This window comes from Buteo buteo, chromosome 18 (genome assembly GCF_964188355.1).
Source record: "Buteo buteo chromosome 18, bButBut1.hap1.1, whole genome shotgun sequence".
NCBI lineage: Eukaryota > Metazoa > Chordata > Aves > Accipitriformes > Accipitridae > Buteo > Buteo buteo.
Genome location: NC_134188.1, coordinates 8,998,161 through 9,025,336, shown reverse-complemented (window position 1 = coordinate 9,025,336; position 27,176 = coordinate 8,998,161).

The window sequence follows — 27,176 nt, the reverse complement described above, 5'->3', positions numbered from 1 at the left end:
TGAAGCAGAGAAGTATTTATTAAGCATGTCCACCCTGTCTGCATTGTTATTGATCATGTGTTCCAGTTGTCTAGCACTGTACTGAGGTCCTCCCCAAAGTGTTTTTAAGTTTATGATCATAGGATGACAGGACCACTCAGGTGGGAAGGGACCTCAAGAGGGCATCCTCCTTGTTGTCCTACTGGGCACCAATTCTTCACTGGTTCCTTTTGCTTCTCTTTTCGTTCTCCTGGCTGCTTATATCTTCACTGCTATAATCTCCCTCTTAACCCTTTACTGTTTTTCCAGTGGTGAGAGCCACCTGGGTGCCAGGCTGGGACCCTTAGTTTGCAGTGAATAAACAAACCCTCCTGAAGAAGGTGCCTAAGTGTCTTCCCCAGTCAGCAGTGAGAAATAGATTGATTCAAGGGTTTCGCAAGGGAAGCTTTGCTGTTATTTGCCTACAGTCAGGTGTCTAAATTAGGTAGATTGGCTTCCATCCTTCCTTGTTTATTGTCTCTTTCTTGTCCTTTCTACACCACATTGCTTTTTTAATCTGCCTCTATAGGTGTATAAAGTGTTTGTGGGATCATGGGTTTAGGACACATAGTAACGTGGTCCTAACTTCCAAACATTGCTCACATTTGTCTGGGTCAGTTTTCCTTACAGTCAATTTCTCTCATAAATATTTTCAGCTTATGGAAATTGGCCCTTCTTGAAAGTTGATTGTCCCCTCTGCTTTGGCCAGGGTACAATAAGAAACCAAGACTGTGTTCAGGTGTTACTCAAATAAAAGGATGTATTGGGTTAACTGATGGCCCAGAGTCCAGCTCTGCTCAAGCTCCTGTTCAGCCCTATGGGTTAGAGTCCAGCACCACCATGCTCAGCCCAAAGGTCCCCAGGAAATTCTCATCTGCAGGAGATGGACTTACAGATGCTCCCGGACACGAGAGAGTTAATGCACTCCTTCATCCAGAAGCTTAATTATTTCCATACAAGCAAGTCAGGCTGCACATGTTTAGTTTTGGTGATTTGTCAATTTAATTTTGGAGGTGAAGGCAGGAGGCAGGGGGGGTGACAGCTGAGAGCATGCTGGCAGCAAGCCCCAGTAGCGCAGAAACGTTGCTGCAGCAGCAGCAAAGGAGGTTCTCACTCCCCGGCTCTGTGTCACATGCTGGTTACACATCTCCGGCTCCGACGACAGGCTTCGTGGTTGCGTTCACGCCCCCGTGCTGATGTTGAGCAGACTTGACATCAGTACAGCGTGTCCCTGCAATACGGGATTTTTCAAGCTGTACCAGAGCTAGATCCGTATTTTCAAAGCCTGTTTTCAAAGCCAGCATCATCAAGTCACTCTCTGAATACAAGGGCAAATCTGCCAACCTGGTTGTATCAGACGTGTGTGAAATCACTGGAATGGGTGCATGCATCCTTCTTTCATACATTAATTGCCCTAACTGCTGAGGAAACCAGAGATGAGCCAAATACAAAGCAGAAACGGCCCTTCCTTTTGTGTTATTTGATTTTTGTCCATGTTGCGGTTTCACCCCAGCCGGTAACAAAGCACCACGCAGCCACTCGCTCACTACCTCCGCCCCTCCAGCCACGGTGGGATGAGGAGAAAATATAAAGGCAGGCTCGTGGGTCGAGATAAGGACAGGGAGGGATCACTCACCACTTATGGTCACGGGCAAAAGACAGGCTCAACTTGCGGAAGAAACAAAATCAATTTAATTTACTACAAATCAAATAAAAAAAAGGATATTAGGAAGTAACACCAAACCTTAGAACCCCTTGCCCCCACCCCTCCCTCCTCCCCGCCTCAGCCCCACTCCTGGTTCTCTCCACCTCCTCCCCCCGGCGGTGCAGGGGGACGGGGAATGGGGGTTGGGGTCGGTTCCTCACACCTTGACTCTGCCGCTCCTTCCTCCGCAGGCTCCACCACGGGGTCCCTCCCACGGGAGACAGTTCTCCATGAACTTCTCCAGCGTGAGTCCTTTCCACAGGCCGATCTTCTGTCACAAACTGCTTCCCCATGGAGTCACGGCCATCTTGGGGGGCGTCCGCTCCCCTCCACGGGCTGGGGGGGACAGCCTGCCGTCTCACCACCGGCTGTGGGGGCATCCACCTCCTCTGGTGCACCTCCTCCCCTCCTTCCTCACTGACCTCGGGATCTGCAGAGGGGTTCCTCTCACATCCCAATCCCCCCACTCACTACCTGTTCCCCTTCTTAACTCTGTTCTCCCAGAGGCGCTGCCACTGTCACTGATGGGCTCGGCCTTGGCCAGAGGTGCGTCTGATTTGGAGCCGGGGGAGCTTCGAGCAGCTTCTCACAGGAGCCACCCCTGCAGCCCCTCCCCTGCTACCAAAAAAACCCACGCCACAAAAACAGTCCATTAGTGACAACAGACACCATGTAAAACTCCATAGGAGCCTGTGTCACCCTACTCAGGTGGGGAAAGAAAAGTAAATAAAGGAACATGTTTTTCAAGAAATGGGATTTGCCTTAAAAACAAAACAGGACTGACAGCTAACCACAAAGCTCCATGTAATGTAGTCACAGCATTATACTCTGCTTTCTGTTGGCAACATTTACCAAGTGAATAACAACAAACCCTGAACAATTTCTGCATTGCTGAGAAGATGGAGACAGACAATATTGCCAGTGAAATCATTAGCACTCCGGTTGATGAACTATAGCAACCATTTGCCATAGTATCTTCCTGGGTAAAATCTTGAAAGTTTTTTCCCCCTTTGCTGGAAGAACTCTCACCTTTGTTCACCACCACACGCTCAAAGCAAGGTCCACTTCAAAGTTACAGCAGGTTGCCCAGATGAGTTTTGAAACCCTGTGAAGATGGAGATGTCACTGCTTCTCTGGGCCCCTGTTCTCTTCTTCATCCTTGCTCAGAAGATTTTCTCCTTATGTAGGAGAAATTACCTGTGTTGCAACTTGTCTCCATTGCCTCTTGCCTTTCTCTGTTCACCTTCAAGAGAAGTCCAGCTCCATCTTCTCTGTAACCCCCATTAGGTAGCTAATGGTGCAGTTAGGTGCCCCTGAAGCTTCTCTTCTGTTGGCTGAACAAGACCAACTCCCTCAGTATCTCTTCATAGCCATGTGCTCCCGTCCCCCACCAGCCCGGTAGCCCCTTCTGAACTCACTCATATGTGTGCAAGTCTCTCTTATACTGGGGAGCCCAGAACTGGACCCAGCACTCCAGATGTGTCTCATCAGGGCTGCCTAATGCAGCCTAGGATGCCATTGGACTTTGCTGCAAGGGCACACTGCTGCCTCACGTTCAACTTTTTGTCCACAGGATCCCCAGGTCCTCCTTTGCAAATCTACTTTCCAGCCAGTGGACCCCCAGCGTGCACTGTGACAGTTATTCCCTCCCAGCTACAGACTTTGCATTTGTCTTTACTGAATTTTATGAGGGCTCTGCCACTCCGTGTCTCCAGGCTGTTGAGATCTCTCTGAAATCTCCGACAACTCCCTCTTGACCACAGAGATCTCACTGTAGAAAGCAATCAGTTTGGTCAGGCACAATTTGCTCTTGGTAAGCCCAGTGGGGCTGGATCCCCTTCACCTTCTTCTCCTTCACATGCTGGATGTGGCTTCCAGGGGATTTGCTCCATAACCTTCCTGGGATCTGCAGCGAAGCTGAGCAGCCTGCAGTCCCCTGCAGCCTCCTCCTTGCACTTCGTGAAGATGGGAGTGACGTTTGCCTTTTTCCAGTCCCTTTCTGGCTCTATCCATCTCATGAAGCCCACAGCCACTGCACTGTGCTCTCTTTTTCTGATTAAGGATTCATCTCTGCTAAAAATAGTCACATCCTTATGCTCTTAGAGGGCATCAGAGACATCTGCTATGACATATTCAACGGCACAACACAGGGGCAGGGTGGCCATTGTGGTGGGATTTTGGTTCTAATTCATTTTGCTTTGCCAAGGGAAGAACTGTCGTAGGGAAAAAAATCAGCTGTTGTGAATGTAGCTGCTATCTCTCTGGGAAGGAGTGTCCATTGTTACTTTTAAGGAGCAGGTAGTCTCTGCTCATACTCTGAGTCCACCTGCAGCAATCTTTGTAATCCCAGTTTTCACATTGACATAGCTGTCACTTCAGGCACCAACTTTCTCTCCCATTTTAGCATGGTTTTAAGCCTCAAGAGAACTGCACCTGCATGTGTAAATATGAAACATTTTTGTTTCAATATTAAAAAAACAAATTTACCTTTTTGGGTGTTAAAGCAGAACTAGATCCTGGTAGAAACTGCTTTGAAGTGTTACACTGGGATTGCCCCCATTGCACTGGCCACAAACGGTGTGACTTGTCAGCAGGAGACGTTACCAGCTGTAATTAAAACATATATGTGCAAGTATCTCCCACAGTCAGAGTCTCCCTGTGAAGGATGAATCTCTGTGTATCCTGCCCCATTGCCTTTCACCCGTGGCATCCTCAGAGGCAGTGGAGAGTGTGTCCACCTCTGGGCTGGCCCCGAGTCACCAGCCGCGGGGCATGGGGACAGCCTCCAGAAAACGAGTCTTTGTTCAGACCAAAATCCTCACTTTGTTACCACATTATGAATTGGTTGGATGGTCATATCCAGACGGTAGTGGTCAATGACTCAATGTCTAGATGGAGACTGGTAACAAGTGGTGTCCCTCAGGGGTCCATACTGGGACCAGTGCTGTTTAATATCTTCATCAATGACATAGACAGTGGGATCGAGTGCACCCTCAGCAAGCTTGCAGATGACACCAAGCTGAGTGTTGCAGTTGACATATCTGAGGGACAGGATGCCATCCAGAGGGACCTGGACAGGCTTGAGAAGTGGGCCCATGAGGTTCAACAAGGCCAAGTGCAAGGTCCTGCACCTGGCTCAGGGCAAGCCCTGGTATCAATACTGGCTGGGAGATGAAGGGATTGAGAGCAGCCCTGCCGAGAAGGACTTGGGGTACTGGTGGATGAAAAGCTGGACATGAGCCGGCAATGTGCACTCGCAGCCCAGAAAGCCAACCGTATCCTGGGCTGCATCAAAAGCAGCGTGGAAGGCAGGTTGAGGGAGGGGATTCTGCCCCTCTACTCTGCTCTGGTGAGACCCCACCTGCAGTACTGCATCCAGCTCTGGGGTCCTCAGCACAGGAAAGACATAGACCTGGTGGATCGAGTCCAGATGGAGGGCCACAAAAATGATCAGAGGGGTGGAACACCTCTCCTGTGAGGAAAGGCTGAGAGAGTTGGGGTTGTTCATCCTGGAGAAGAGAAGGATCCGGGGAGACCTTATAGCAGCCTTTCAGTACTTAAAGGGATCTTATAAGAAAGATGGGGACAGACTTTTTAGCAGGCCCTGTTGTGATAGGACAAGGATTAATGGTTTTAAACTAAAAGGAGGTAGATTTAGGCTAGATATAAGGAAGAAATTGTTTACAATGAGGGTGGTGAAACACTGGAACGGGTTGCCCAGAGAGGTGGTAGGTGCCCCATCCCTGGGAACATTCAAGGCCAGGTTGGACAGGGCTTTGAGCAACCTGATCTAGTTGAAGATGTCCCTGCTCTTGCAGGGGGTTGGACTAGATGTCCTTTAAAGGTCCCTTCCAACCCGAACTATTCCATGCTTCTGTGATTTTATGATTACCCCGTGACTCGGCCAAGGGGATTGGGAAATAACCTTCCCCACATGCCAAAGGAGAGGCAGCGAGGAGGGAAGGATGCTAACAGGGCTTTACTCACACGTGAGTATGCAAGTAAAAGCACGGGCTTAAATGCATCTCACTTGGATATGGACGTGTGTGTCTGCGCACACCTCCATACAGTTGTATGGATAGGTAAAATGACTGACTGATTACCATATGCAGTGCCAAATCAAGAAACAGATGCCACATTTTCAAAAATGAAGCGGCAGCTTTTCTCTCCTTAAAGCTGAAGTAAATTCAGGTTGAACCACTGAATCCAACAGAGTTGCTCTAGTATAAAACTGCATAAAGAGAAAGCCAGTATTGCTTACTAGGATGATACACTCTGTAGAGCCAGCATCAAGAAGGGAGTTAATTTTTGAGCTCAAATTGTGAAGGGAGACAAGATCTTGCCTTCAGGGCACATACTGGAGTTGAATCTGACTGTGAAGATGTACAGCGGGGTTTGTTAGAAGGCATGATTCCAATATACTCCATGTATTTGCTTGCTGAGAAGTTGTTATACCACCATGGATGCTGGACAGCTTATGGGAGAGAGAAATCCCTGCTCCAAGAGCTTTCCAATCAAGTGAAAGCTATGAAGCACCTTAATCTTCTTACATCTCATGATGCCTTTTAAGGGCTATTCAAAGCCCACAATCAAGGAGCTGATTTTTATCTGAGGAGCTGGCATGATGCTAGCTGGCTGGAGTGACATGAGCTTTCTCTGGCCTTGTGAGCTTCAGGAGAAAATAGCTTTTCCCACCAGCCCTGTCTATCATCTGCCCAGTCCTGCTGTGATGCGAGGCAGTACATGCAGAACCATCTTTGTAGTGCCAGAAAAATCATTGCTTGTTTCCCTGCTGACATTTCAGGACGTGACACCTTTGCAGGGTGGATCGTGCCGGGGCTCTCCCTGGAGCTGCAGGAGGTACTTTCCCTCAGCCAAGGCACCACTGGAGCAGAGTAACAAATCCAGCCTCCAGCAGGGCTGGGCAAGGCTTATTAAGGCATCTATGAGTAGCAGCAGATTTGCAGGATCCCTCCGTGTGAGCAATGTGCATTTCCCAAGCCCCCAAGAGCACATGCTTGGCAGACTCACCAGGGCTCCCCTGCAATGGGGCATGGGAAACCGGAGAGCCAGTACAGAGCCTGTGCACCAGTTTAGTAGCATTTAAACAGTTTTTTAAGGAGAAATACAACACATAGCACTTGTTCTGGCACACAGCTGTGCTAAAATGCTTTAAGGCTGGAGAGAACCTCTGGGTACATTGGATGTAGGGAGTGAGAGAAGGTGGGATATAGCATTCATTTAAATGGAGAAAGCTAGCCTGCCTGAAGGTTGCCTTTGCAACATCTGTGTGCTTATTTGCACTCCCCTGATATTTCCTGTCCTTCTCCAAGCACAGGGTAAATTAGTCATTCAGATTATGAGTTATTTGAGCAAGATAAAAAATAAATGATAGCTCACCTTCTTCTAGAAGGTTAAGTTATTTGAGAATTAGTGCTGTTTGTGTCTGGCATAAGCCTTGCTGTGGGAAATGATGGAGGGGGAGAGAGGAGAAATTATTGACCAAAATGGAAAAATTCCTAAGCTCATCACTGCTGAGCTGGAGCTTCCCAGGGGTGTCTTGGGGCTTCCAGCATGTGGAGAGCAGATGACCTTCACAATCTGAAAATCAGGAATGACAAGACTAAGTGTCACCTAAAGCCAGCAACTAGATCTTTATTTTGGGTGACCTGTCTTTCCAATCCCTCCGATCAATAGCAAAAAGGGAAAAGTGCAGATTTCTGGGGTCACTAATGAAACATCAGTTTGAGCCACCTCAAAATCTGGGAAAGTTTAACTCAGCTTTCTCGTGCTCAGACCTAGTTTTCCTCACTTACAAGCACAAATCCTCTGGCTTAAAGAGGAGAAAGGAAAAAACCATCAAGTAGGTAGTTAAACAGGGTGATAATAACTTTAAAGCAACTATTTCACTGTCTTCTCAACTACAGCAAAACAAGGGCTTGGACCAGATGCTGTAAACAGTTGTTCATTACTCAGACTTTGACCCAGGCTGTACAAACCTCCCTTCGCACTTGCCCCAATAACTCCCTCTGAGACCCCCCAGTACGCCTCAGAGACAAAAAGCATAGGTGGCATGGCACACAGTGCGCAAGCATGTCCCTCGGCAGACACCTTCCAAAATTCAGTGATGCTGTGCTCACCGCTCCTGAGGCGTCAGGAGTTCATGCAAACAGACACTGTAATCCAGCGCAAGGCAAATATTGGCACAAGCTCGGAGAATCTCTTCATGTTTATTTATTATGAACTGTAGTGAAACCTTTCCCAGTGGCTCCTGCTAGCTCCGGGTGACAGAGCTGGTGTGCACGGGATGGGTTGCTGGGCTTGTACTTTGAGTTGCCAGAGGTTTGCACTTGCACAACCCTCCATCTCCTCAGTCTCACAGCTTCTAGCTGAGCTGCTTCTCAAGGAACACAGGATGAGCCTGTCCCAGGTGCTTACCAGGATCTGCCAAACATTGTTGGGGACAGCTCTAGTGTCACAGGTTAGTACCATGCCAGGGTGTGTGCTCAGTATGGGCTGCTGCTCAGCCCTTTTCCCTGGCCTCTTCCTTTTCATAGTGTATGTACAGGTTTAGACACTATCAATCCACCTTGGGAATGATGTTCTGGAGCACTTAGTTAAGAAATATGCTTACCCTGGAGATGCAAGTGCCGTTCGTCATGCCAGCCACGATTGTGTCATTGCCAGGATCCTTCCCGCTTGCTGTGGCTAGCTACCCTGGTCACTTCCTTTTCCACATTTGTGAGTTTTCTGAGGCATGGAACATCTTCTTACATGCCTTACATGTCTTCTTGCATGGTCTTCCCAAGTCTTCTCAATGCAAAATTAATGAGTAATAATCTTTTCCAAACTCTAGGCACGCTTTGACTGTAAAGCTGGTCAGAAAAAAAGAGGAGTGCCTCATTTTGTGGGAGCAGCTCGCTTTCTCTGACCTGTCAGAAGGAAACTGCATTTCACACACCTACATTTTCTTTGACATGGAATTATTGTTCTTTGCCTTGCTTTTATTTGCTTGCCATACAACTTGCTTCAGATTCAGACAGGACTCTTTTGGGAAAAGAACATTTTCAGATGTAGAAAAAAAATCTGTACACTTTTAAAAAGTAGTTTTAAGTATCTCTTCCTCTGCCAACTTACTTTTGATAGTGTAGCAAAAATGTATTCCAAATATGCTCATCCCACTTTGCAAATCTTATGCAGTCAAATAACTGGCAGCTGTTGGACCAACTGTTTCCCATTTCAAAAAAACCCAAAATTTATTTATAAAAGAAAATGTCCAGTCAGACATTCTCCCCTTTCTGTTCCACAGATGCCTCTTTAAATAAAACCTCCTTGCATTACTCATCTGTGGAGTCCTCTCTGCTCTGCTGAAGGTTTAATTACAGCTTTGTCAGGACTGAGACATAGTAAATAACAACACATAGTGGATCTGGTACTGGGGTTTATTTAAGACCCAACACAATTCCAGCTCTTGCTCTCTGTCATTATGTCCTGCACTGGCTTCCCTGCTTCCCCCAGGCCTCCACGTCCCTCCTGCAGGCATGTCGTGGCTGCCCCACAATGCTTGGGCAGAAAGCTGGGTCAGACCCTGCTGTCCCACTGCTCCCTGCTACCAGCCTTGGGCATCAGCGGCCGAGGTCCACGGGCACCCCCAGCACTCATGTCCATGCTTCTCCTTGTTCTCCCGGATCTTCCCCCACCTCCAGGATCTTCCCTCCAATGTTTTTCTTTCTGACATCACTTCTTGACAGGGACCCTTCTTTTTTGGGGACCAATTCCTCTCTCCAGAACCCCAAACCCTCAGTTTTCCCAACCTAAATGATCTATGTGCAGAAGCCTAGCATGTGGTCAGCCTCCCACCTGGTGGCTCTGTCTCATGGCTCTTTCTTAACTGGAGTATTCAGGCTGTGCTGCTTTTCTTTAGCTCATGTATTATCAAAATTTGCAAGCAGACCATCCCAGTCACAGCTAGCAAGTAGCAAGTTTCTGCTTCAGCGTTCAGAAGTTCAATTTTGGGCAGTCATGCACCCACACACATGTAGCCAACGATCTGCTGCCTGTTAGTGTTCACAATTTAAGCTATTGTTTCACCTACGACAAACTTCAATAGCATGTTCTCCCAGAGAATGGAAATTAACTACAATTACATTTGCTCACTTTAATTTCATTCCCTCTGATGAAATTTCTGGTCCCAACTGTTGACGTTTTCTCTGGATGATACGCACATTGATATGTCAAGTACCAATGTAAGCTTTTTTCTGTGCTAGAAAACATGTTGCACAAGTTTCCATTCCAATGTTAATCCACAGCAGATTGTATGAAGAGATAGATGAAGCACTACACTGAAGGAAAATGCATGGAAAAGATGTAGGAAAAAATCATGGGTTTATACCTTTGACATATTTTCCCAAGAGCATCATTCTGCATGAACCTCTTCAGTGCAAGGTTTTAACTTGAGCACAGTTCAGGAGGGCTGAGACATTTCAGACAACTTGAGACAAGACTCTGGAGTTGATGCAAGGCCCTTACCTCCTACTATAGCAGCTCTAAGAAATGGAAGCTATTAATACTGCTTGTCTGAGAGAGGCTCAACTTCCATCAGCTGTCTGTGGCACTAGGTTTGGAAATGGCATCCACCTCTCAAGTCAAAGGGGAACACCAGGCAGAAGCCAGAGAAACCAGTCATGGCTCCGAGAAACACAGTCAAAGGCTGGGGTGAAAGTCAAGAAACTGGAAAACACGAGGCATGTCAGATTTTGGGTGCAGGACTTGATTGTCAGGCAGATACAGAGAAAAGCTGGCAGCTTGTGCTATCCAAATGAAGGAACAATTTTCATTTGTTAAATTCAGCTTGTTTCCCAGCAATTGAATACTTTCCCACTCACCCAGTATGAGACTCATTCCCATTCTTTCAGGGATGCCTGTTGCACAGTCCCAGGGATCCTGTTTCATTGCCAAGCTGCTTGTTCAGCTTCGCTGTGGCTGTGACACTGCATGCCCAGACACATGCTAAGACCCAGCACGATGGCACTTGCAAAATGTGTTCATAAAAACAAAGAAATTCATTACAGAACACAGAGGCGTGAGAACAGCAATCCAGTCCTGGGGTGAAAGAGGACCTGCCTGGTCCTGAAAGCATCAGCTAAGCCTTTACCGTTTCAAGACAAAGGCAGAGACAGGAGGAGCATCTCCCAGGACAAAAGACAAAATGTAAGATCTTCATCTTTTGTAAGACAAAATGCATCTTGGATCTTCTTGCTGTCTTTTGTGTATATAGACAGATGTAGAGTAATTGCCTTTTTATTAGACTATAGGCTGCTAATGGTTTTTTTTCCAGGCAGCCTTGTGAATGACTAGTGGGATGTTTGCAGGATTCAGCCAATGCCTTTTTTTTCTCACATCCCAGTCTTTTCCAAGCACAGCACCTCAGTGCACAACACTAAGGCACAGCAGCTCTGCAATCAGCAATGCCAGTCCTCATATTTCTGTAGAGCAGTGTAAAAAGTGGGAGTGCAGCATGCTTGCATGCTCTGGAAGATGTCAATGTGGTCATGTATGCTAGAGGAAGGTGCAAAAACATCCAGAGTTTGAGGTAAACAAGCAGATGCTCTGGGCTTGACTTGTAGGCATCCGGACATATTTCTGTTCTGACATGTTCCTGCTGTGCAAGGAAGTATGTCTGGCACAGGAGTGGCACTTGATTGCCCACCACCACATCCAGCCCCAGTGCCACCATGGAAGCTGTCACCTTCTGTAGCAACTGGGGGAGTTTTCTGGCCAAAAGCTCTGGCAGGGGAAGAGCTCTTTCCTTGTTCCCCCAGGGAAAAACCCACTGCCCCAGGAAAAAGCCTTGCCTCAAAGCAACACTGACCAAAGCCAGGTGTCCTTACTGTTATCTTTGTCTGTCTTTGCTGCTACCACCATCCCCACCTTCTCCCCACATCCTGAACCACAGCCAGGTCCTCGTCCTTGCTGCTCTTGCTTCCCTTCCTGGCTACCTTTCTAGCTGGTGCTCTGCTTCACCTTGTCTTGCTTATGGTTTAGATTGTACAAGTCTCTTCAGGTGCCACCAAGGAAGGCAGTGGAAGAGCTCTGCAGTGGGGCAATCTCTGCACAGCCCCTCAGTAAAATGTCAATTTTAGGTAAAATTGGTTAGGCCGCAAAGCTGGGCTGATGATGTGTCGTGTCTGTTCACAAGGTCTCCCCAGTCTGGAGGCCATGGGAACCTGGACACGGCCTGCTGCAGAGGACTGGGCAGGTTCAGGTCCTTCCATTTCAGACCATCTGTCTGAAGCACTGGCAGGTTCTTGGGTTTGGGGAAAAGCTCAGCCGTGGGTTACTTATACCAATTGTAGTTCATGTCAACTACAGAAATCTTGGTCTACTTCTGACCATTGGCTACTTGGTAGCAACGTGGGGATGCTTCATACCATTACGGTAGCCCACCAGCATGGCACTGCTTCAGTGGAAGACTGAAAGGCTCTGTGCCACCACAGGCAGTGTGTACCTTCTCTTGTTTTGGGTTTGGGTTTTTTTTTAATTGCACAAGCATGGAGTTAGCCATTATGTTGGTTCTTTCTTCTTTCTATATGTTTCTATATTATTTTTCTCCACAGAAATAACTATTCTAATGTCATGTGGGAGCCTAGAGTTAAGGTTATGTTAACATTTAGATATACTGTCTTACTTTCTGAAATTTATAACTAGTAATAATAAAGAAAATAATAAAAAAAACACTCGAAGAAATTTGGCAAGATTTTCAGCAAGAAATGTATGCAGAGTTTGAAGTTAAGGAAAAATCATTTCAGGTTTGAGTTATGCAAGTAAAAACTTTTTAAAATTTATTTTATCAGTTTGAAGTAGTTTCACAGAAGCAACAATTGCAATATCTGAAGTTAGAAATAAGGTCATTAATTGATTTTATCATTTAATAACTTCTTATATGAAGAGAGTTCAGTTTAATCTGGCTACTGAGTGCAGGGTATTTTTCTGTAGATTGTCATGCAGAAGTTGTGCTGGCTAGCATTTACCTGTTGGAATAGTCCTGGTACCACCAGTGAAATTATTTGCATAACTGCTAGAAAAGAGAGGAGGATGGGACATGGTTCCTTGCAACCACAAGTAAACCCAACCTGGTCATTCAAAGCCAAGAGCCACGAGACAGAGAAGACAAAGTGTGTGTATTCCTTCTGCTGCAGGACAACTGCAGGTAAGTAAGCAATCTCCCAAGAAATCGAATCACTTGTTTCTACTTTCTTAGATTTTGTGGGGTTTAATAGTTAATCATAGAAATAAAAAGAAAAACACGTAAAGGAAATACATGGATGAAATTCATGACATACACGTTAAGGCTGATGTATTGGTGTATATGTCAAAAAGCTGAAAATTATTTTGATTTAATAACATTTTATATTTCACGTATAATTCAGCTGAAAACATTCACAACCTTCTATAGTGGTGATTCAGGTGAGAAGTAGTTTTTTATGACTGCAGAAAAATGTAAGTTTTATTACTCTTTTAATGAACTAAAGTATATGCTGCATGAATTCCCACATACATCACCCTGTCCATGGGCAAAAATGTGAACTTTGAATTCTTATTAGGGAGACTTCTAGGGAAAATTAGAGGCTAAAATTCCTCCAGCTGTCTTTGCAATTCTTCAGTTCATTGCGGTTTGAAACCTTCTAAAAAACTACAGTCTAGCCAAGGTCAGTTTGTAACGAAACATGTTATGTTTGACCTGTGCAGGGCTCATTGCAAAGTACTTACTTCATTTTATGTTAGTCTTTCCCACGAAACATGTGACGGTGAAAGTCTGCTCTTAATTTTAGTTCTCTTGATGCATGTGTTAAAGAGGCCTGTATAAAACCAGTACTTGTCTGTGTCTGCATTTATGAAGAACAACATTTATAGGCATATAAGGGTAGGAAAGATAGGTTTTAGGCTAAAAATAATTGCTGTTACGTGTTAAATGGCTTCCATGACTTTAAGGGCAGTTGCTTCTATTTGATACTGGTTTACATGTTTATAGCTGGAAGTTACTTGGGGTCTCTGGTTAGAAGAGGGTTATTAGGTAGGAAGATGCCTCCCATAAGCCAGACTGGGTAAACTGAGCGTGCTGATGGCTGTTACAGAGTGGTGAGAGGAAAACCCTGGCTGTGTATGACAAGCTTTAGCCAACCTACAAAGCCCAGGAGCGTTACACTGCCACAAATATTATATGCTGGATGCTTGCAGGCCGTGCTTTACACAGGCACCTTCTGCCCATTCTTACCTGCATTGTAGACACCTTTGGTTTCGTGATGGGCAAAAACTCAGGATGGCCAAGACTAGGAAACCTGGGGCTGGTCTGCTCTGAGAGACCCAGAGCCTTAGCCCTACAAAAATTCAGAGGGGCCAGTTACCCCATTACTCAGGGAGGACATTGCACAGCCGTCTCTTTCACGTGGCTAGACTGCCTGGTTGATACCTGAGTGCCTGGGAACATCCCCAGGCTCTCTACCCTGTTGATAGCACAATCCCAGCATCGTTCCGGAACAGAATCCGCCCCAACCAGTTGCTGGACGCAATTCAGGAGTCATTCCCGATAAGCCATTTCAGTGCAAGCATCCTGTTGCTTCAGTGCTGAACTCCGCGCCAGCACTGGGCATGTCCCATGTGCCAGCAGAGCCACAGCCCCTGGGCTCACAGGACAACCTGTCTGCTCCATGGCTGCCCTTGTAGGGAAAGCTGCCATTGCGAGGAGGCACTTAGAGGAGCATCTGTGAGGTGTGGGAGCACTGCAGACGGACGGGAGATGCGCAACCGCTTTGGGAACTGCTGATGGCACGTGTTCAAGAAGAAGAACATGGAAGCAATGTTTGTGCTTCAGGCAGGGCTGCTGGAGAGCTCAATGCTGGAAATACGGGCACCAGCGGTTGAGTGGCTGTGGCTGTGGCAGGTGCCTTTCTTAGAGAGGAGCCCTCACCTGCACACCTTGCTCAGAGGCTGGGGGTGGTGGGTTCATTCTTGCTCCACTTAACCGGTGTTCAAATGCATGGTGGAAGCAGGAAGCGTCAGGCACAGCCAGGCCTTGGCATCCCTGGCTTTGGAGCACCGTTGGAGTGAGCGAACCCGACTGTCTAGGTCACTGGCTCATAGATTTTCTTTAGGAAAAGATGATTTACAAAATGAGAAAAGCATTCCAAAGTGAGTGCTTATTTTGCAGTCAGCAGCACAGGCTGGAGCTCCAGACATGGTGCTATGCCAGGACCTGACAATGCAATAGTAGGAGTCATAAAAATAGCACAAAGCCATGAGCTAACCTGCTCTCAAACCTCTTTTTTTAATGATTAATTTAATTCCTGATAACGCACTTCTCACCTTCATTTCACTGTTTCTGGGCTGTCTTGGTACGCAATAAAATGTTGTTTCCTTTGGCTATTTGCTGTAAAAATGACTCTAAAAAACAGATTGTGAATGAAGAACAACATGTGCCAGTTCTGTCAAAAAAAGGAGACTCAGCTCACAGTTTGGCAGAGTCACAGGAGATGCTCGGGACTGTGCCAAGGAGGGGGCCAAGCCCAAAATAGACCCTGGTCTGAATAGATGTGTAGTGATGCCTCTGGGCCAGGCAGCTTGAACATCTCTTTCTGCCTGCAGACCATCTGCTGGTCTTAGACCTGCAGTGTTCCAGTTTGTGCGTGTTTGTAGAGAAGGAAGGAGGGAGGGAGGGAAAGAAGGAAGGAAGGAAGGCAGGGATAAACAAATGGCTATGTGTTATTGTAGGGACAGAATAGTTTCTGCAGTAGCACAATGCTATTTCAGATAACTGCTGTTACAGAGAAAGCCTTCCCTCTTCAGCATCATCAGACAAATATTTTCTTGCATCTTCTCATCGTTCCTCAAAATCCTTCTAATGACAACTCACAAAGAAAAGTGAACACCCTGCCTTCCCCCTTCCCTGTATCTGTATCTTCCCTGTATCTTCCAGACCTGTCCCCCTAATGCCTCTACCAGCTCTTTCCTGATACCCTAAATTACTATGTTTGTCAGCATTGTGCAATTGACGCTGGCCACCTCCAGGGTCTGTGGTGATTTTCACATTCTTGTTCTCACCTCAGTGAGCCTTCAGCATATTTGATGTTTCCTCTGTGTATGCTTTGGTGGCTCTGGGCTCTTCTGAGACTCCTCTTATCTCTCTGAACACACCTTTATGTTGGGCTTTGATTATCTCACCCATCATCTTGCAACCTTTGTCCCTCTGTTTTCCAACTTGACTTCTTCAACCTATTCTAAACGGTAAGATCTAAGTCCTTTGGAGCAGGACTTCTTCTTTCGGCAAATCCCTGAGCCAATGTGGCATCATTTTGATGCTGCACCTACTGCACACACACCAGGCAACACTCTGCAAAGGCAGCAAGGACCAGAACTGCTGTGCATGCTCTGAATGCTCTGATTATGGCTTTGTTGCCTGCTCTGTGAGACCTGGCTTCACGTTACAAAGATCAACCCCAACCCACATCACGTGAGCTGTGAGATTAGACTCTACGTTGTCTAATGAAGCAGGGCAACACTTTATGCCTCTGCAGGCACTTCAGTTGTGCCCAGGACCTCTTGAGATAGCACATGATCTAAAATTCATATACAAAAGGGCTATACCTGTACTGGTCAATGAAGGCAAGGCCAGCTGGCCCACAGTGACCTACAGGTAGATCTCTTAGCCTCCAAAACTGTAGCCATTTGCAAACTACCCCAGATAAATAGCTAGGGCTAGTACAGACAGCCAAGTTGCTGTGCTCAGGGATGTTCTTTTCCTAGGAGAGGTATAGCCAGGCTTTCTTTGGCCAGGCATTACAAAGATATTGAGCCCATCCATGCCCTTCCCCAGCTCCCCATTGCTTTCCATAGCAGATGCACACTCTCTAGTCTTCCAACTCACTCTCATCTTCATGCTTTTGTCTCCAAACCATTTTTTGTTCTTGTGAATGACCCTGTTTTCAATTCTGCATTCTCTCCCTAGTGCTATTCTCCTGTGTCCATCTTCCAAGCCTCTACTATCCCCTTATTTACCATTTCTTCCAGAATATTTATGGCACTGCTCTAAGGGTAGGGTCTAGCATGTGCTCCTACCTGCTGCACAGGCATACATGTGGGCACAGGTGCCAGCATGTTGTGAGCAGCTTGGTGGGAACCTGGAAAAGGTGCAAGCTCCAAAGGGTTGTAGAAAGCCTGGACACTACAAGCTTTTCTGGTCAACAGCTCTGTCTTTGTTTATTGCAAATTCAAGGCTCTTTCTGATGCTTGCAGGTGTGAACCTTGCCTTGGTCATGATCTGCTTTTAAATTTCCAACAATATGTGAACATCGTTCACCCAACAGTTAGCGTTCCCACAGAGATGGCAATGCCCTTGGTAGATGTGTCATGCCAATGCTTCAGTGACACACATGTGAGCCTCTGTCACTGGTGGGTCCCAACGAACCCCATCACACAGCCTTGCAAACCGGGCATGACCTTCACACTGACCTCCTCTGTTCCACATAGGCAATAAGGCACTAACCCTTCAGAACAGTTAAGCATCAAATGAATAAACCAGACCTGAGTTATAAGGGCTTCCTTGCAAAAGGGAATTTTATATTTCATCTGTTACAGATGAAATAAAGAGTTACAGCCCCAGGCAGTCTGCAGTGGGTCTCCAGGAGCCACACAGCATGTTGTCAGTCCCAGGCAGTGTGTCTCATACTGGCATTCTCCTGGCTGGAAGACCTGCTGCTCTCCCATGCAATGACTGGGGCAATATGTGATTCACAGCAGTTTCTTTAAGGTGTCCAATTAAAATCCTACAACACACAAATGGATTGAGCATTCTCTTAAAGAATCTTCATTCCAACTGAAAACACTGAACAAGACACAGCATCTGAAAATGGCTGCAAAAAAATTATGGGTTTCCTTACAGAGTTTAATTTGTCTTTGATGAAAAAGAGAGGACATAGTGAAAAAGGCTAATGTTTCCATTTTATTGTCTACTATGATCCCAAGACTCAGGAGCAGCTCTATGAATTAGAAGAGAAGTGAGCATCACTGGCAAAATAATTACAGAATAATGAAAATAACTTAAAAGTGAAATGTACTGTATTTGGACAAAATTCTAAGGTAGAAAACAAAATCAGCACTGCTCAAATTTTTAAAATTTGGTTTATACACTGGTATGAAAAAAAGAGGACCATCTGCAACACTTGGCTCATCATCCCAGTTGAAATCTATTGTTCAGAAGCCTGTGCGCAGTGGGGCTTGGAATTGGACTTGTCTTGAGGAGACTTCCAAAATATTTCACTAGGTTTGCTTTATCAGGTATTACTGTCATTTGTGATGGAGTGATTGACTTCTGTGATTGTTGCAGTGCTTCTTCTGGGGTAGTGTCCCTGCACATCCACCTTGTCTAATGACAAAGTTATGGCTAGTTCATTATAGTTATTTCAGCCATTTCTTGTGGATCAGTGTTATGGATGGGGTGCAAACTGCTGACATCCACTCATAATACCGTCAAGGAATGGTTATGCTCCATTATGAACTCAAATAGCTGAAGTAACAGTGGCTTCTGTAGCACAACTCTCTAAACCAAAATGACATGTTAATGAAGAAATGTCACTGTCTATTTTTCCTAAAGGTTTATGTCAATGTGAAAAAAAGGTGGAAGATTGTAAGTCCCAGAACAAGCTAAAAAGGAGTCCTCTAAGGCTGAGGGTTGACTGACAGAGGCTTGAAACTCAGAGCAAAGAAATGGCTAATTGTTGTTTGATTTCTCTATGTTCACAGAAACAGAGCTTCATTAGTTTCAATAAGTAAACAGGATGCTTCAACATTAAATCTCATGGTAGGATCATTTTCTCCTCTTAACAGAAATAACCTTTAGCAGACCAGACTTTGTCTAAACATTTGTGTCGTAAGGGGATCATGCTGGTTAGCCCTATTATCTAAACATGCTTCATTCACAACATCCCAAATTCACTGTTCCTTTCATAGGCCACTATTTCACAGGAGAGCAGGCGAAGCATCCAACCTGTGTGCAGAAACCAGCATTTCAACTAACCCTGGGAATGAACCCAGGATGTGCAGCCAGAGCTGACATCTGTGCTTCATACTTGGAAGTTATAGTGGGCTGATTTTCTTGGATCTAGGGTCCCTGGAAAAATCTTGTGATTGAGTTCATTGAATGGGCTTCGTTTGAGGGCACTCAGTGAAAGATGGAAATGCCCATATGGGAGTTTGCTTCACACATGTCTTTGGAGGATTTGAGAGTAATGCATTCACAGTCATGTCCCAGAGTGGAGGACCTGCATTGATTTTTTTTCCTCTCCTCATCTATTTAATCGATCAATGTAGCCTCATAGCTGCATAATATTCTTCAGGTTACATTTCACTTTCTTTGTTCACCTTATGGCCCTCTTGACACAGAGCAAGCTCTTTCTGAGCATAGTCATCATTAAATACAAGCACCATCTATTTTATTGGAGCCTATATTTATTTCACAACCTCAGAGAATTGCTGAAAAAATTATTGCTAACAGATACAACTGCAGAGTGTCCCTGGGGCACCTTTCTGAGCACGGCTCCTCGGAAGGTTCCCGTTAACCACCTGCCGCTCAGGACCAGGTCTGGAACTCATCACCACTCCTATCCACTTTTAAAACTTGTTCTTTTTTTCTCTATAACTTGTTTTTAATAAGGCACAGTTACAAAATTACTTGGTTTATGTTCCTAGGGGCTGCCAAAGATTTTAGCAAATCAGGAGGGGGAGGTTGACTTTACCTCAAGGCAATCTCTCTGTAACCCCCTCCCCAAGCCAGCTCACGCTGACAGCCCACTCCAGGGAGATTTATGTTTTCTCAAAGGATATTAAGAAAAAGATTATAGTGTGAAATGAAGGGCAGCGTGGTCCTCCCACACCCATTCTTTCCTTTCCTCTCAGGCTGTTGAGCATGGGAGAGGAAAGTGGCAAGTAACCCTGGCCATCAGCGATGGATAGTGTTCACACAGGGAAAGCACTGCGGGGATTCTCTCCTCCGGTATAAATACCTCCTCCTCTAGCTTGGTTTCCTCTTGTTTAATATTTCTGAAGAAATAGTTTTGAACAGTAAAAATCTGCTATTGGATCTTAGCCAAAGCTCCCATGTTTTTATGACACAGCACATCAAAGCGCTGATAGGAAAGACATGGAACATTTGGGGGTGATTTATCATCCCCAAATAAACCTTCCCATGTAATTGCTTTCCCTATCTATAAGAAGCACTGTGGATGCTGCATTTCAGCAAAAGCACTAGTAGGGGGGATCCCAGGGCTGCTGCTAAGATGGGGCAAACGTGTCCCACTGCATCCACTCCCTGGGGGCCTTCCTGCGAGGAAGGTCTCACCGGTGGTTAAGCCGTCGTCAGTGGCCTCATGTCTCTTCCTGGACTGTATTACTGCACAGGAAACCTCTAAGCAAACGTCTGTCTTTGGTGGTTCTTCAGTGTCAATTCACCGCGGTTACATTTGCCAAGGAAACAAAAAAAATCACAAGAACAGTAAATACTGGAAAAGACAAGCTAATTCCAGAGTGGCCTGAAGTAACTGCAGCAACAGGAGTAACAGGGGCAATTCTGGGATGGTGCAGGTAAAGCCCTTGATGGAGCAGTTGTCAGAAAACAGAAAGAGGGTAGACCGAAGAACATGATCCAGCAGCACAGCCGTTGCATAGTTTTATTTTAATGCTAAAAGTAATGTGTATTTTAACACTTTGTGATTAGTGCCATCGCAGTAACTATGGGATGTTTTCTCTAACAGCTGCAGCAAAAATCTAAGAGCTGAAGCAAACCTGGGTAGAGAAAAGGAGCTCCTGAAGTAGAAGTTTGTTTCCCGCTATGCACATATAAAATATCATCCACTAGTATATTGTTATTCTAATTTTTGCAGACTATTTTGTCTCTTCTCTGACTTCTCAGAGCGCTCTCCTTTGCCACTGCAGGGATTATTGTGCTAATAAAAAAGCTTGCAATTCTTGGTGGAGTCCCTGAGTAGGAGATGTCTGTTTCTAATTGTTTTCTTATTGTTGGCTTTGAACTTCATATCTTTTGTGCTGATGTGTGCCTTGAAAGCCCTTCTTGGGGAATATAGTATTACTAATGTGAGATGTTGATCAGCCCCCATGGCAGGATGTTTATATGCAGAGGAATGTTTTGATCTGTGGCTATAGCCTGAGTCTAGATCTTGCCCGGGTTAATTTGGATGCTGTTTTGTTTGATTCTGACAGACAGCCTTCACTGTGTCTTGGGTTAACTCCATAGGTTTAATTTCTTTGATTTATCAATGGCCAGCCAATCATATTTTTCCCCACTTTTACAGATTGTATGGTAAGTGCTATGTTGTCAGCAATTCCCATTTAATATGTAGAGAGTTTCAAATTTATGAGCAACGCTATTACCCTTGCTCTGTTGAATTAATCGCAGATGCCCCTGAATTTGGTGTGTTTATATAGTATTTGTTACTTTTGATTAAATACAGTGCAGTCCTTGGGACATGTACAAGACTTACATTTGAGTGTTACCAAGCAACATCACATGATTTTTATATCTATGATAGTCAAAAGGGACTGTGAGGTGCTGGCTCAAAAGCAAACTTGCTGCTGCTGTACTGCAAAAAAAAAAAAAAAAAAGTTAAATTGTTCCAGATTTGCCATGCTGGCTCGAATCTGTGGTCGGTCTGGTCTGATCCAGTCTCCCTCGTCCGACACCAGCTGAGAGCTGCAGAGGAAAACTGAAACAAATAAACTAACAAAATCTGAGAGATATGTAGGCAATTTACAGTGCAATTTACAAGATCAGAGCACTCTTTGCTGACTTACAGGGATGGCCTGGGGCAGACAACCGTTGTTACCTTTATTAAACTTTTAGGACAGCAGATTGAAAGGAGTTCAAGTGAGATGTATGGCAGTTTGGGGGGGTTGACACAACCCTGGAAGGGAATGTGGCATTCCCCTCCTTGGCAGAGGAGGGGAGGGAGGGCTGGGAAAGGTCCACTTGGGCAGCATCCAACTCCTACCACTGGAAGATGTCAAGGAAGATGGTGGAGGCTGATCCTCTCCTGGCTTGGCACGTACCTGTCACTGAGGACATGCTGCTCTCAGAGAGGCAATTGTCCCAGCTAGGGTTAATTAGCACATTCACGATGAAGCAAAAATGTCCCAGTGGATAGGCAGAGGACTTCAATGTACCATGAGAGTTGCTACTCCTGCTGGTCTCAGAAATGGACCAGATGAAAGCTATTCAGACAACTTGTGTTGCTCATCCTGGACATGCAGGAGGATGAAGGATGAGATCAAGGATAGCACTTTGGTACCAAGGTGCATAGCCTGTAAAGAGTGATCAGAAAAAAATGGCCTATATCCCTAGGACCTGCCCCTCTGCCAAGTGCCCTAATCACAAGCTAATTTCTCATGGGCTCCTGGCTGTGGAGGATGTCCCACTAAGGTGATTACTGCCCAGCAACTTGATCTCTCTTGAAAAGAGCTCTCAATTCATTCCCCCCTCAAGCTTAGGAGGACCCAGAATTCACATCCCTCTCATCTCCCTGGCCTGATCCCCCAGATCCCTCCCTGCTCCCTCTCTCAAAAAAATCTCCCCCATATATGCTGGACCAGCAAAAACAACATGCTTTTTAGGGGTAGTGATATTTCTTGTAAGATCTTTGAGTGGGGGATGCCCAAAGTAGGGTACCTTGGCTTAGTCCAGAAAAGGGTCTGATTGTGTTAACACTTGAATAATTTTGTCAAAGGAACCAGTTCTGTGCTTACATTCATTGCTGACTCCATCCAGACTGTTCAGTGCCTGGCAGGATCAGCTCTACACATTTTTCACAAGCATCTCAGCAACCCAAAGAAAAGTCGGCCTCCAGACATTTAAGAAGGGAGTCTGAACCATCCGGGACTCGTCATGGTCATCTGAGCCATAGTTCCCATAAGTTGCTCAGAAGTGATATAGAGCCAAGCAGCGTGCAGAGATCTTCTTCAGTTAGCATTTCTGGAGCATCTGCAAAAATCAGCAGGCTCTCATAAAACCATTGTGAAGATGAAGACAAGGTCCCGCAAGGCCCTTCATCACAATTTCCATCCTGAAGACAGTGAACTCCATCCTTTACATCAGCAGTGGCGCAACTCCTTCTGAACATGAATTAAAGGGGTTTTTTCCCCTAGAACATTTGAAACTCCTCTAAGTTGTCTGTATGCTGGTGCTGATAGTGTGATTTTTTACAAACAGCCTCTGTTGCTGTGAAGATAAGCCAGGCTCTGCATTAACACTGTTGCTGCACCTTCTAACCCAGCAAACCATCTCCAGTTTGCTCGACCTCCAAAATAGGAACTGTCAAGCACAGTTTTCTGCTCTGTCAAGATTTTAGGAGTCTTCTAGACAAAGGAGGTGTCTCCTATGAGGACAAACACATTCCAACATTTTCTGAGTTCCTAGTGGTTTTCTAGGGATTTTTACCAGGTCTCCCAACAGTGTATGGAGGTTTATAGCAACTAAGCAGTTCATTTTAACAGAATGCCTTCACTCCATTTTCTTTCTCCTTCTTCATCATTAAAGCATTTTCAACACAGAGCTATAATGATAATGTTTGCCATGTAGTGTTTTTTAATAGCAATTTAATAAGCCTCAGATCAAGATATGAAAAAAAAAGAAATTAAAACATATAAATAAAATCAACATATTCAAAGGCACATGTTTATCTGCTGTAAATCCATGTGACCCTGTTTTGCCCAGCAAATGTATATGTGTAGGAAGGAACAGCCTCACACACAGAAACACACACACAGACACTGTGGAGGAACTCAGATCAAGCCACTAGTGCCTGCATTTTTCTCTGTATGAAAATCATTTAATACCAGTAGTTAGAGGTTTCCCACAGAGCTGAATGACACAGTCCATGCTGAGTCGGGAAGACTGGGAAATGTCTATATGAACAACTTTCATACATTAGTGCTACACATCATAGAGCATTGAAGTGTGTAAGTGTGTGCAAATAACATCTGGTTCTCAACACCATTACATCAAGTGACACCTTCCAGTGATTAGTCCAAGCGTTAATCCCTCTTCCAGTAGAAATCAGAGAACACCTGGGACAGGAGAAATCCTGTGGGAACAATAAATGGAAAAAAGCTTTAACTTCAAGATGTGTTTTAAGGCAAGATTTTCAAACCTAATGGCAGAAGCAAGTGCCAACCACAAAATTTAAAACAACTAGTAGGTAAGTTCGTGCGAGGTAGGTGCCAGGTCAGCTTTGGGATTTGTACAAATGAAGACAAATCATGCCTTGAAGATTGTCCATTGAGATGGATAGGATGAATGGAGGGAGAGGGGGTCAGACAGGTCTCTAACGCAGGAGCTGCCAGCTCGCAGCCCACAGCAGAGCTCCGGGTGGCGAGAACAATTTCTCTGGCTTAGACCTGGACAAGGCGCTTTCCAGTCACAAGCCTGATCTCCACAGGTACTCCCATGAGCTGCCTGGAAGTGCTCTGCCCTGAGGGGTGCCTGGGACGGAGCAGCAGGGGACAGAGCAGGGCATGGGATCCACAGGATGCAGCAGGGGTGAAGCCAAGCCAGGGAAGGAAGGGACACAGGTGGGACAAAGCCAAGCCTCCTCTTTGGCTGGGTTTCATTTTCGTGTCAGGACAAAGTCCTGGTAGAGAAATGTTTTGTTCAACACAAAACACTGAAAGGTATTTTGTTCCACTGGCTGTGTGACAGCGGTAATCACAGCTGGTGTATTACAGGGCCGGCATGCGGTCTGCGTTGCTGTTTTCATCGTGGGCTTCAGGTCTTAGACTTGTACCTGAAGATTAGTTAGATTTGCCCCAGGTTTCCCCCCTTCTTGCTTGTGCTAATTTATATGTGGTTGGCATGCCTCCTTTCATTAAAAAGTAAACTCACCCCCACATAGCCATGAGCACCTTGGTGAGATTAGAAACATGGATATTTTTAACAAGCAGTATTTCGTTTTCAGAACCCTGACTTTTTCTAAGGATGATAAATATTGCTATGAGTTTTACAGTGAGAATAAAACTTAATAAATAAAAAACCCTGTATTTTATACAGGACATGGATAAGAACAGTACCTGGCCACAACAATGGCAATAGGAGAAGCTATTTCAAGAGCACAGAAACCTGGCCACTTTCTGTGGTCCTTTTCCATCCTACTTCCCCATCATCTGCTATCAATGCCTAATCTAAGTGAGGGATGTCAAAGTGTACATACCTGTCTTTTCTCTTTAGTACTTGTTTTGGACCTGTTATCTATGAATCTGCCTAATTCCTATTTGAATCTGCTCTGGTTAAGTAGCTCCATAATCTCCTGGGGCAACAAAAGCAAAAAAAATCACTACTTACTTGTAAAGAAGTACTTTCTGTTTTGAAAAATCTTTATATTTAGAATCTAAACCAAGATCTCTTTTAAGCCAATTTCCTACTAGTTCCAATGAGCCCCCCAGTACTTGTGGAATTTGACTAATAAATTATTCTTATCTGCTGCCTTTACGATACTGTACCCTGACTGTATCTCCCCACAGCCAACTCCTCTTCAAATTGAACAGTCGTAATCTTTTGGTCTCTCTTGCTCTCTTGACTGTTTTAGTTGCCTTTCCCTGTACTTCTTCTAACTCCATCATGTCCTTCAGATGCAGACACCAGAACCACACATGTTTTTCTCAATGATGAGGTTCACAAATGTTTTCTACAGTGGCAAAATGGTGTCTTTTTCTCAATACTTCTCTGAGAAGTAGTAGTAGTTTGAGAGTAGTAGTACACTACCAATTTAGAATAGAATAGACTATTTCAGTTGGAAGGGACCTACAGTGATCATCTAGTCCAACTGCCTGACCAGTTCAGGGCTGACCAAAAGTTAAAGCATGTTGTTAAGGGCAGTGTCTAAATGCCTCTTAAACACTGACAGGCTTGGGGCATCGACCACCTCTCTAGGAAGCCCGTTACAGTGTTTGGCCACCCTCATGGTAAAGAAATCCTTCCTAATGTCCAGTCTAAACCTCCCCTGGTGCAGCTTTGAACCTTTCCCACGCATCCTGTCACTGGGTACCAGGGAGAAGAGATCAGCACCTCCCTCTCTGCTTCCCATCCTCAGGAAGCTGCAGAGAGCAATGAGGTTGTCCCTTAGCCTCCTTTTCTCCAAACTAGACAAGCCCAAAGTCCTTAGCCGCTCCTTATAGGACACTCCTTCCAGCCCTTTCACCATCTTTGTTGCCCTCCTCCAGATGCATTCAAGGAACTTCACATCATTCTTAAATTGTGCAGCCCAGAACTGCACACAGTATTGAAGGTGAGGCCACACCAACGCTGAATACGGCGGGATAATCACCTCTTTCAACCGCTGTGTTTGATGCACCCCAGAATGCAGTTTGCCCTCTTGGCTGCCAGGGCACACTTCTGACTCACATTGAGCCTGCTGTCAACCAGCACCCCCAGATCCCTTTCTGCAGGGCTGCTCTCCAGCCACTCCTCTCTCAGTTTATACTTGTGCCTGGTGCTACTCCCTCCTAGGTGCAAAATCCAGCATTTTGACTTGTTAAATTTCATCCCACTAATTATAGCCCAATGCTCCAATCTATCTAGATCCCTCTGCAAGGCAACTTGTCCCTCAAGAGAGTCAACAGCACCTCCCAGTTTGGTATCAACAGCAGACTTGCTAATGGTGCATTCAACTCCTGCATCCAAATTATTGAGAAATGTATTGAACAGAACTGGCTCTAGAATTGAACCCTGAAGTACACAGCTGCTGACTGGTTGCCAGCTGGATGTAGCCCCATTCACTACAACCCTTTGAGCTCTGCCCTTCAGCCAGTTCTTCACCCAGCTGTGAACCCACTCATCCCACAATTGGACAACTTGCCCAGAAGGATGCTCTGAGGCACAGTATCAAAAGCCTTACTAAAATCCAGAAGAACTACATCCACCACCTTCCCTTCATCCCCTAGGCAGGTGACCTTATCATAGAAGGGTATCAAATTAGTTAAACAGGACTTTTCCTTTGTGACCCCATGTTGACTGTGCCTGATGACTGCATTATTCTTTAAATGCCTTTCAATAGTACGCATTATCATCTTCTCCATAATTTTTCCGGGAACTGAGGTTAGACTAACAGGTCTGTAGTTTCCCGGGTCTTCCCTCACACCCTTTTTGTAGATTGGAATAACATTTGTTGGGCTTTTTTGGGTGTCACTAACCACTGAGCCAATGATTTTGAAGAACTGCCCATGAGGACTCCAAGTTCTTTTGCCCACCTTGTAGCCAGCATTTCCAAGTCCAGCATTGTACATGCATGTTTGAATTATTTCTTCTTAGGTATGTTACCTCAAATTTATGTGTACCAAAGCTGTTCTGCCACCTTTTAGTTAACCCAATTTTGTGAGGTCTTTCTAGAATTTTTCACCATCA